This window comes from Lates calcarifer, unplaced genomic scaffold (genome assembly GCF_001640805.2).
Source record: "Lates calcarifer isolate ASB-BC8 unplaced genomic scaffold, TLL_Latcal_v3 _unitig_5323_quiver_1392, whole genome shotgun sequence".
Lineage (NCBI taxonomy): Eukaryota > Metazoa > Chordata > Actinopteri > Centropomidae > Lates > Lates calcarifer.
In genome coordinates, this window is record NW_026117453.1 from 27,501 (window position 1) to 34,848 (window position 7,348).

Consider the following 7,348-nt stretch of genomic DNA (forward strand, 5'->3'; position numbering starts at 1 on the left):
GCTGCATTTTCTGAATACAAGAAAATGAGACTGACACCAATTAAACAACCCAGTGTACCACGGCCACAAACCTCAACAATGGATGATGAAGACTCGGTTGATCCTGGAACAAAAGCTCTAAATCAAAAACTTGATGCGGTGAAGAAAATCCGACTGACACCAATTAAAAAGCCCAGAAGCCTTCTACCAAGCCCCAGCCCACCACCCTCTTCAAGCGCAGATGACCAGATGGATGTGGACAGTGGGCATGATGTAGTGCCACCCAGCTCCACTCTTTCATGCTCAGCCAGCATCAGCGACCCTCTGTCTCCACCACCCCAGACCCCAGCGAGAACTGATGAAAATGTAAGGGGTGCGGGTTCGGTTGAAAGCGCTGGAAAGCATTGGAGGCAAGAAGAGAAAGCCTTCATTGACCAAGATCCAACAAAATCGCATATGATTGCCTTTCAAGAGTACATTAAAAAGTGCTCACAAAATAATATACCTTCAAGAGGCTTTAATGCATTCAAACGCCAAAGGCAGCGTATGATGCCCCCCCCACCCCAAAAAGAAAACCCTTGATCCACATGTTTAATTTTTAAAAATATTTGTTCATAAATCTTTTCATTGTTCATAATTGTAGGTTGTTCAATACTTAATTTTCCCACTGAATAAACTTGTTGTTAAAAAGAATATATTGTAGGCTCAGACTTGTGTGTATATTTGGTGAGTTATTGGGGAGAAAAAAACAAATACAAACAAAAACAAAAATTATATATCTTAGCAGAATTTCACTACCAGTTCACCAATATTGCCACAGGGTGGCAGTCTTGCACTATATGACATATGCTGCATGAGAAATTCCTATACGTGGGCCTCTCTCTCTACTCTGGGACCCTAAGCAGCAGAGCTGACATAGAACAGGCTCCATATATGAAGATGCCTGTTTGAGAGGGAGACATTCACACCTGAGTGGGTTGTGTGTCATACATAGCATTTAACGTTCAAAAGAAACTTTCGCCCTTGTGGTTTTAATTCGGACAATTTACTTAATGTCAAACGCAGATGTTTTATCGGTTCACCAATTTCGTGTCAGGCTGCAGTCTTGCGCTATGTGTCATAGGCACGAGCAAAGCCCTTATGTGGGCCTGTAATCTTTGGGAGGCAAAATGGAGGCACCACACTCTGATGGAGTAACACCCTCCATGGTTACACAAAACTTGTTCACACTAATCATCAACCAGCAGTCACGCTCTTAAATAAATAGAAGTTGACAAAAGATTTGTGTGTGTGTGTGTGTGTTGGTAACACTTCAGAAGAGTGGATGCTTTTAACGCATTAATAACACTTTAGTCCTTTATAATGCAATACTATCTAGCTGTATGTCCTATATACAAGTCCAGGTATTAATACAGACTAGAAGATGTCTAACATCTCATTCTCAGACAGAAACGGCTGGAGTTACTGGAAGACAACCTTTTCTATCCAAACCGAAGAACTTTGTTTTGAACTTGTGTCTTTATTTACTTACAAATAAATAGAAACAGAAATAAGTAAATAAAAAATAAAGGTAAACTTTCTGTACAAAAAAGCCAATAGAAAATACAATACACACGCATCGGCACATATCAACATAATATACAAATAATAAAAATAAGATATAAGACAATGTGCATACGAGTGGGATGTAAAGTGCAAAAAGTAATACTGAAAATTAATTGTGCAAGATGCAGATTGTGTAGAAGTGGGTGAATGGTGATGATGAGGAGGAGGAGCAGGTGGATGAGATCAGTCTTGATTTCAAAGGCCATCCCACTGTTCAAAATTGATGGTTTCAAGACGGGGCTAAAAAAAACAGAAACACAGAGGACATGTGAAAGTTGCTCTGGTGAAACTAAAATGGCATTCACAAGGCCTGAACAGTCAAAAGAACATCTTTTCAGAGACCCCCACACACACACAAACACTCAAACACATGTGTACGCACACACACATGCCACCATGCAAAGCAAAATGACCTTAGGTAAAGCGCTGTATAAAATCAAGTTATTATTAATAAAATTATTCATTTTCTGTTACCCTGAAAGTGTTCACATCCGGTGTTTGCTGGAATATGTGTTTCACCATCTAAAAGAGAAGCCAGCAGGGCATCTATCTCCTCTGACAAATCACACTGCTGACAGGAAACACCAAAGATTAATTGTACAAATTGGTCTGGGTGAGTTATATGAAGTTCATTCAGAAGTGAAAAGAATAATTATGGTCCTCTCATGTCAAAACGTTTACAATTATTGTTGTTAAAGTCAGTAACAAGGAGCGGATTCACAGGCCTGGAGACAACGCAGACTGCGCAGGGACAATGCACAGTTAGTTGGTTACTACATTGATATTAACCTCTTGTGTTTGCTGGGGATGTAAACAGTTCTTCAGCAGGGATGGCAATGAGATCCTGGCTGATATCTGCCAATGCTGTGAGATTCGTGGCCAGATTTGCATCTGGGGCTACATCAAACTCACTCTGCAGACAGGAAACACAGAGAATACATTGGTGAATAACATGGCATTCCTAACTCTGGAAGATTTGTGGCCTGTCTCCCAGACTACAGACAGAATTTGTGCAGCACCAAATTACAATACAGTTGTCTCCTGGCAGTATACAGTCATTAATAAAGAGAAATGTTCAGGAAAAGTACAGTTAGTACTTACCGTTGAGAGATTTTCCTGGCCTGTGTGGCCCACAGAGGATGAAGAGCTGTGATTGAGGACAAGAGTGTTACGGTCATGTTCAGCACTGATAAGAAAAGCTTCAATCAATGACTGTAGCTGGGTTGTAATGTATTATATACATTTAAAAAAGAAAAAGGAGAAAAGAAAAACCAAAAACACACACACCAAAAAAAACAAAAAAACAAACAAAAAAAAAAACATGAAAACGTAGAAAAGTGAAGTTAAAAATGAAGAATCTGTGGTGGGTGTTCCAGAGTATGAAAGCTTGGTGGGAAACTCAGTTAATTGACCTGGTGGATTGGATACTCCTGGGTCTCTTGGATACTCCTGACTCGTGCCTGACTGCACGGGTGGGGGAAAGACTTTCCAGGGAGGATGGTGCAGCGCTGGTAGTAGTTTTTTCACCAAAGATCGCAGTTGGTCTGCAGTGATCCTCTCCACAATCTTCCTGGCCCTGTTGAACTGCTCCCTCTCCTTTACCGAGCGGGTTTCCTTCGATATACTAATGGGATAGAGTAGGTCAGCAGGCAGCCAACGGCGCCTCGTTAGGAAAAAAAAACTTAAGGGGTGGAGAACAAAATGGAGTGGGGCTTTTTGAGGTCCTGAGTTGCACTGTGTCAGTGTTGTGCAAGTCAGAGCCTTGCATAGCCAAAGTGATGTAAAAATATCTGTTAAATGCCTGCATCAAGTACCCCAGAAGAGCTCAGAGTAATATAGTTGTGTTGACTGGTGTTCTACATGTGTGTTGATTGGCGTCCATGTGTCTGCCGCCAATTCCGTGTCTCAGTGATGCCATTCAATCTCAGGGGGTTCTTAAAGCCATTTTAGTCCCCAATGTGTTCAAAAATGTGTCCTGTTTTTGTTTTTTATTTTATTTATTTTATAATCATTTGACATAAACAATACAGTCATAATCCAAAATGTTTTCACAAAAACAATTTCACAGTGATCATTAACCAGTATTCATGTTTTCAGATATATACAAGTTGACAAAAGAAGTGAGTGTGTGTGTGTGTGTTGTGTGGTGTGTGTGTCTCTTACATTTCATCCCTTTTCCTCTTCAACCTGAAGATGGGTGAGTGTTTTCCAGTGAGGAGTGCTTGGCATTCTCTTGTCCAGTGCGCAAATACTTTACCGTGACTAAAAAACAAACAAAGACACAAAAAGAACAAAACAAAACATGTTTTATGCTTACGGAAGGCAGTGAGGCAAGAAACATGCACCACACACACATGAATTTAGTTTATTTTCACCTGTCTAGGCCATGGTTCTCGAGGAGCAACAGGCACCACCATCTGCGCAACACTGGCATATCGTGCTGAAATAGTAGTTTGGTTCAGCGGCTCAGTTTAGCTCTGCATTACATTGAAATGTATGTTACGTGAAATCTGTGTAGCTATTTACTTACCACGGAATAATCAAATTGACCATCCAAGACCAAGTAGAGGGCAGACTGAAGAAAGAAAGAAAATAGCATTAGCTTCCGATTGACATTTGTAAGCCTGTAATTGTAAATAACCCCAATGATAACTGCATGGGTAAACCTGTAGCAAGAAAAACAAGCAAATGAACAAACAAACAGCACAGCAGAACTTTATGACTTACCATTCAGCATGAAAATGCCACAGTCGTTTCCGAAGGGCTGCTTTGGAAAGCCCTGCAAGGACACGGCATCATGAATACTTTCATCAGTGTGGCTAAGGTAAACTGTGCTACTTTAGACCGGTATGTCAATACCTTCAAGTCCCTGCCCGTCTTTTCCGTCCACTGGCCTTGATAAAATGGTCTGGCTTACACTCCTGTCCATTTAGGAGAATAAAGTGTTAATGACAAGTCAACGAATCAGTTCACGCCGGTGATGCCAATTGCAGCATTTAAATCAGGCCAAATGGCATACTACATTTACAGAGCCCGGAGAGACATTTTTTCTGCAAAGAAAAGGTTTACTTGTGTCACTACATTGTACACTCACATTTAGTCATCATTTTAGTGATATGTAAAATGAATGCACAAACTATTCAACATTTATCAATGGCAAAAAAATCAACACAGTAACAGGGACAAGTCAGTGGTCAAGGGAACGTTGCTTAAGAGACCTAAAAAAGGGTCACTGGGCCGGCAACCTAAAACAAGCGTAAAGATCATAGGAACTTGACAAATTAAATCAGATCTACAGTATCATGACAAATCAATGGCCAACCTTAGGACTGGGCAGGTATCCTCCAAATCCTGACTTGGACGCCGACAGCAATGGGTCGAGTAAGTACATTTCTTTGCGTGCTACGTTCATAACCTATGGAAGACAGCTTTTGCTTTCAGTGAAAAGCCATACACCAAGGCATTTGCAGTTTCTTTTAACCTTACAAGCACGTCTTTGGTATTTGTCTACTGGCTCAATTCACTCTTTAAGAGTATGAAATGTAAAATGGTCAGTACTTACACACAGTTGAAAATGCCCCGGTACCCATAGGGGGAAGATGATGGTGTCTTTGCCATGAGCGTTGGCCTTAAAAGACAGTAACAGGCAAAGTAAATATATTAGTCATGATGCATTATGTAAGTCTTCAGATAAAACAAACTAGTGGACATACTTACATTTAGATGAGCCGTAGACCTGTTCTTCTGTTGCAACCAAGTAGGACACACATACAGATCTTCAACATATATGTTCTTCCCCTGAAACAGCAGACCGATAATGACTTGCAACACAAATGTACATACACACTGGATACGGTATCAAGTATCCACAAAACAAGCTTGATCATTCACACGCTACCTTGGAAAAAGCAATCTGTTGTATAAGCTCCAAGCAGGCATTCCCAATCTGTAAAGGTAAAAATGGTCATGAAATATGCAGACCTAAAAACTGTACAACTATAGTATACCTCGAATGCAGTAATTAACTTACCGTTGAGTCCATTTCTTTTCTCAGGCCTAGCGTCCAGAAATCCGCTCTGGTTAGACAGGCTTTAGATGTCCGAACAATTAACTCGTTCGCAGGCCTACTAGTATCTAGAACATAGTTCAGCTGCAATACAAACAGCAATTTATGTAAGTTTCATGGATCACCTACAACAACAACAACACACACGCACAAAAGAACAAAGTAACAAAAAATCATACCACTTCTTTCTTGAGTTGGATGGACGGACCATGCCCAAGATGACCGCCGTGGTTCAATGAAAGCAGGACTGGTCGTGAACGAACAGTTTTCTCCACAAACGTCAAAAAGCGAAGCGTCTGCCGTGGAGTGTGCCGGGTCATTGACGACAAAAAACCCTTGCTCTTCATCCGCTCAATAATTGCACGGCAGGGATCTGGGCTCTTTATCAAAGCAGCAATCTCACTGTACTCCCATGTCCTGGCCACCTTTGTCCAGTCTTTTTGGGACTGCTTGGCTTTGATGAGCTGTTGCTTTTGTACTTCATCTGTCTGTTTTTTCATGCAGGCCTTTTTGAGGTGTGTGGATAAATTTTCGTAAGGCTTCCTGCATATTAGGCAGTAGACAATTCGGCGGTCAGGTCTGGTCCCTAGCATAAACACATAAATGAGAAAAGAGTCATGAGATCACTGGGGTGTGCAATCCATTGAGACTTGTTATTAAGGAATCTGCTTATTTAAGTAATAAGCACGGAGGATTTTCTAATTCTTACATTTTATGCCACTTCAACAGCTGTCGATTACGCCAAGGAACACTGCGTTTCAAGGGTTACCTAGAAATAAAAATGAAAAATGAAGGAAATATTATTACACTGTTACAAGCCATGTTCTCAAAGAAAGAGGTGACTTTAGTCTCTCTCTCTCTCTCTCTCTCTCTCTCTGTGTGTGTGTGTGTGTGTGTGTGTGTGTCTCTCTCTCTCGCCCGCTGTGTTTGCCACTGTCCCCACACCCCCCTCTCCCAGCTCAAAGCCACAAAATTGTGTCTCAGTGTGTGTGTGTCCCTTTTCCACCCCCACCCCCCACAACAATCTCCACTCACAGAAAGTTAGCAAGGATAGGGAACTTGATGATTATATTACACAATGTCTCCAATGCTGGAAAATGCACGTCTATGTTTAGTTTACTGTCTTCAGAGCCTTATCTCTACAAAACTGCATTTTGTCATTTACTGTGTGGTCAGAGGAAATATATATTGCAAAAAACCCGAACTTCACGGAAACGTCAACATTGATGCCAAAAACACACTTTAAACTTATGTTAGGCGTGCTTTCTGGAAGCTGTGGATAAAACAAGAACATTTCTCCAAACACTTGAAGAAATGACCCCACATATATGACTTGTTCCAAATACTTCTAACGTAGCCTAGTTGAACCCAAAGACTTCGGACACGGGCCAGTCATTTCAAAATACTCAAAGCAACCGTAAACATTACTGCACTGTGAGTGACAAACTCTATCATACAACAAGTCAAGTTTCCCTCGGCTTACCTTTTGCTGATTCCTTTGAGTTTTTATGAATAACGAACAAATTACACCGCTGACTACCTGATGATCCTCCGCTGAATTCTGGAAGTGCCGTCTCTTTGCGGCCGCTCTCTGTTTAAGAGGCGAGGGGTGGGGATTTTGACCTCATGCTGCTAGGTGAAAACCGTGCACTCAAATGATAGAGTAGCCTACAAGACTGCCACCCTGTGGTGAAATTG

General features: G+C 41.3%; 1 long non-coding RNA gene across 1 annotated transcript; it reads right to left on the minus strand.

Annotated features, from left to right (window-relative positions):
* Positions 1-2,389: 2,389 nt before the first annotated feature.
* Positions 2,390-3,071, minus strand: LOC108874371 (uncharacterized). The gene is made up of 2 exons (XR_001959666.2): positions 2,686-3,071; positions 2,390-2,497 (listed from the first exon to the last, which is right to left on the minus strand). It is a non-coding gene; the product is annotated as an uncharacterized LOC108874371 (long non-coding RNA).
* Between the last annotated feature and the right edge of the window lie 4,277 nt (positions 3,072-7,348).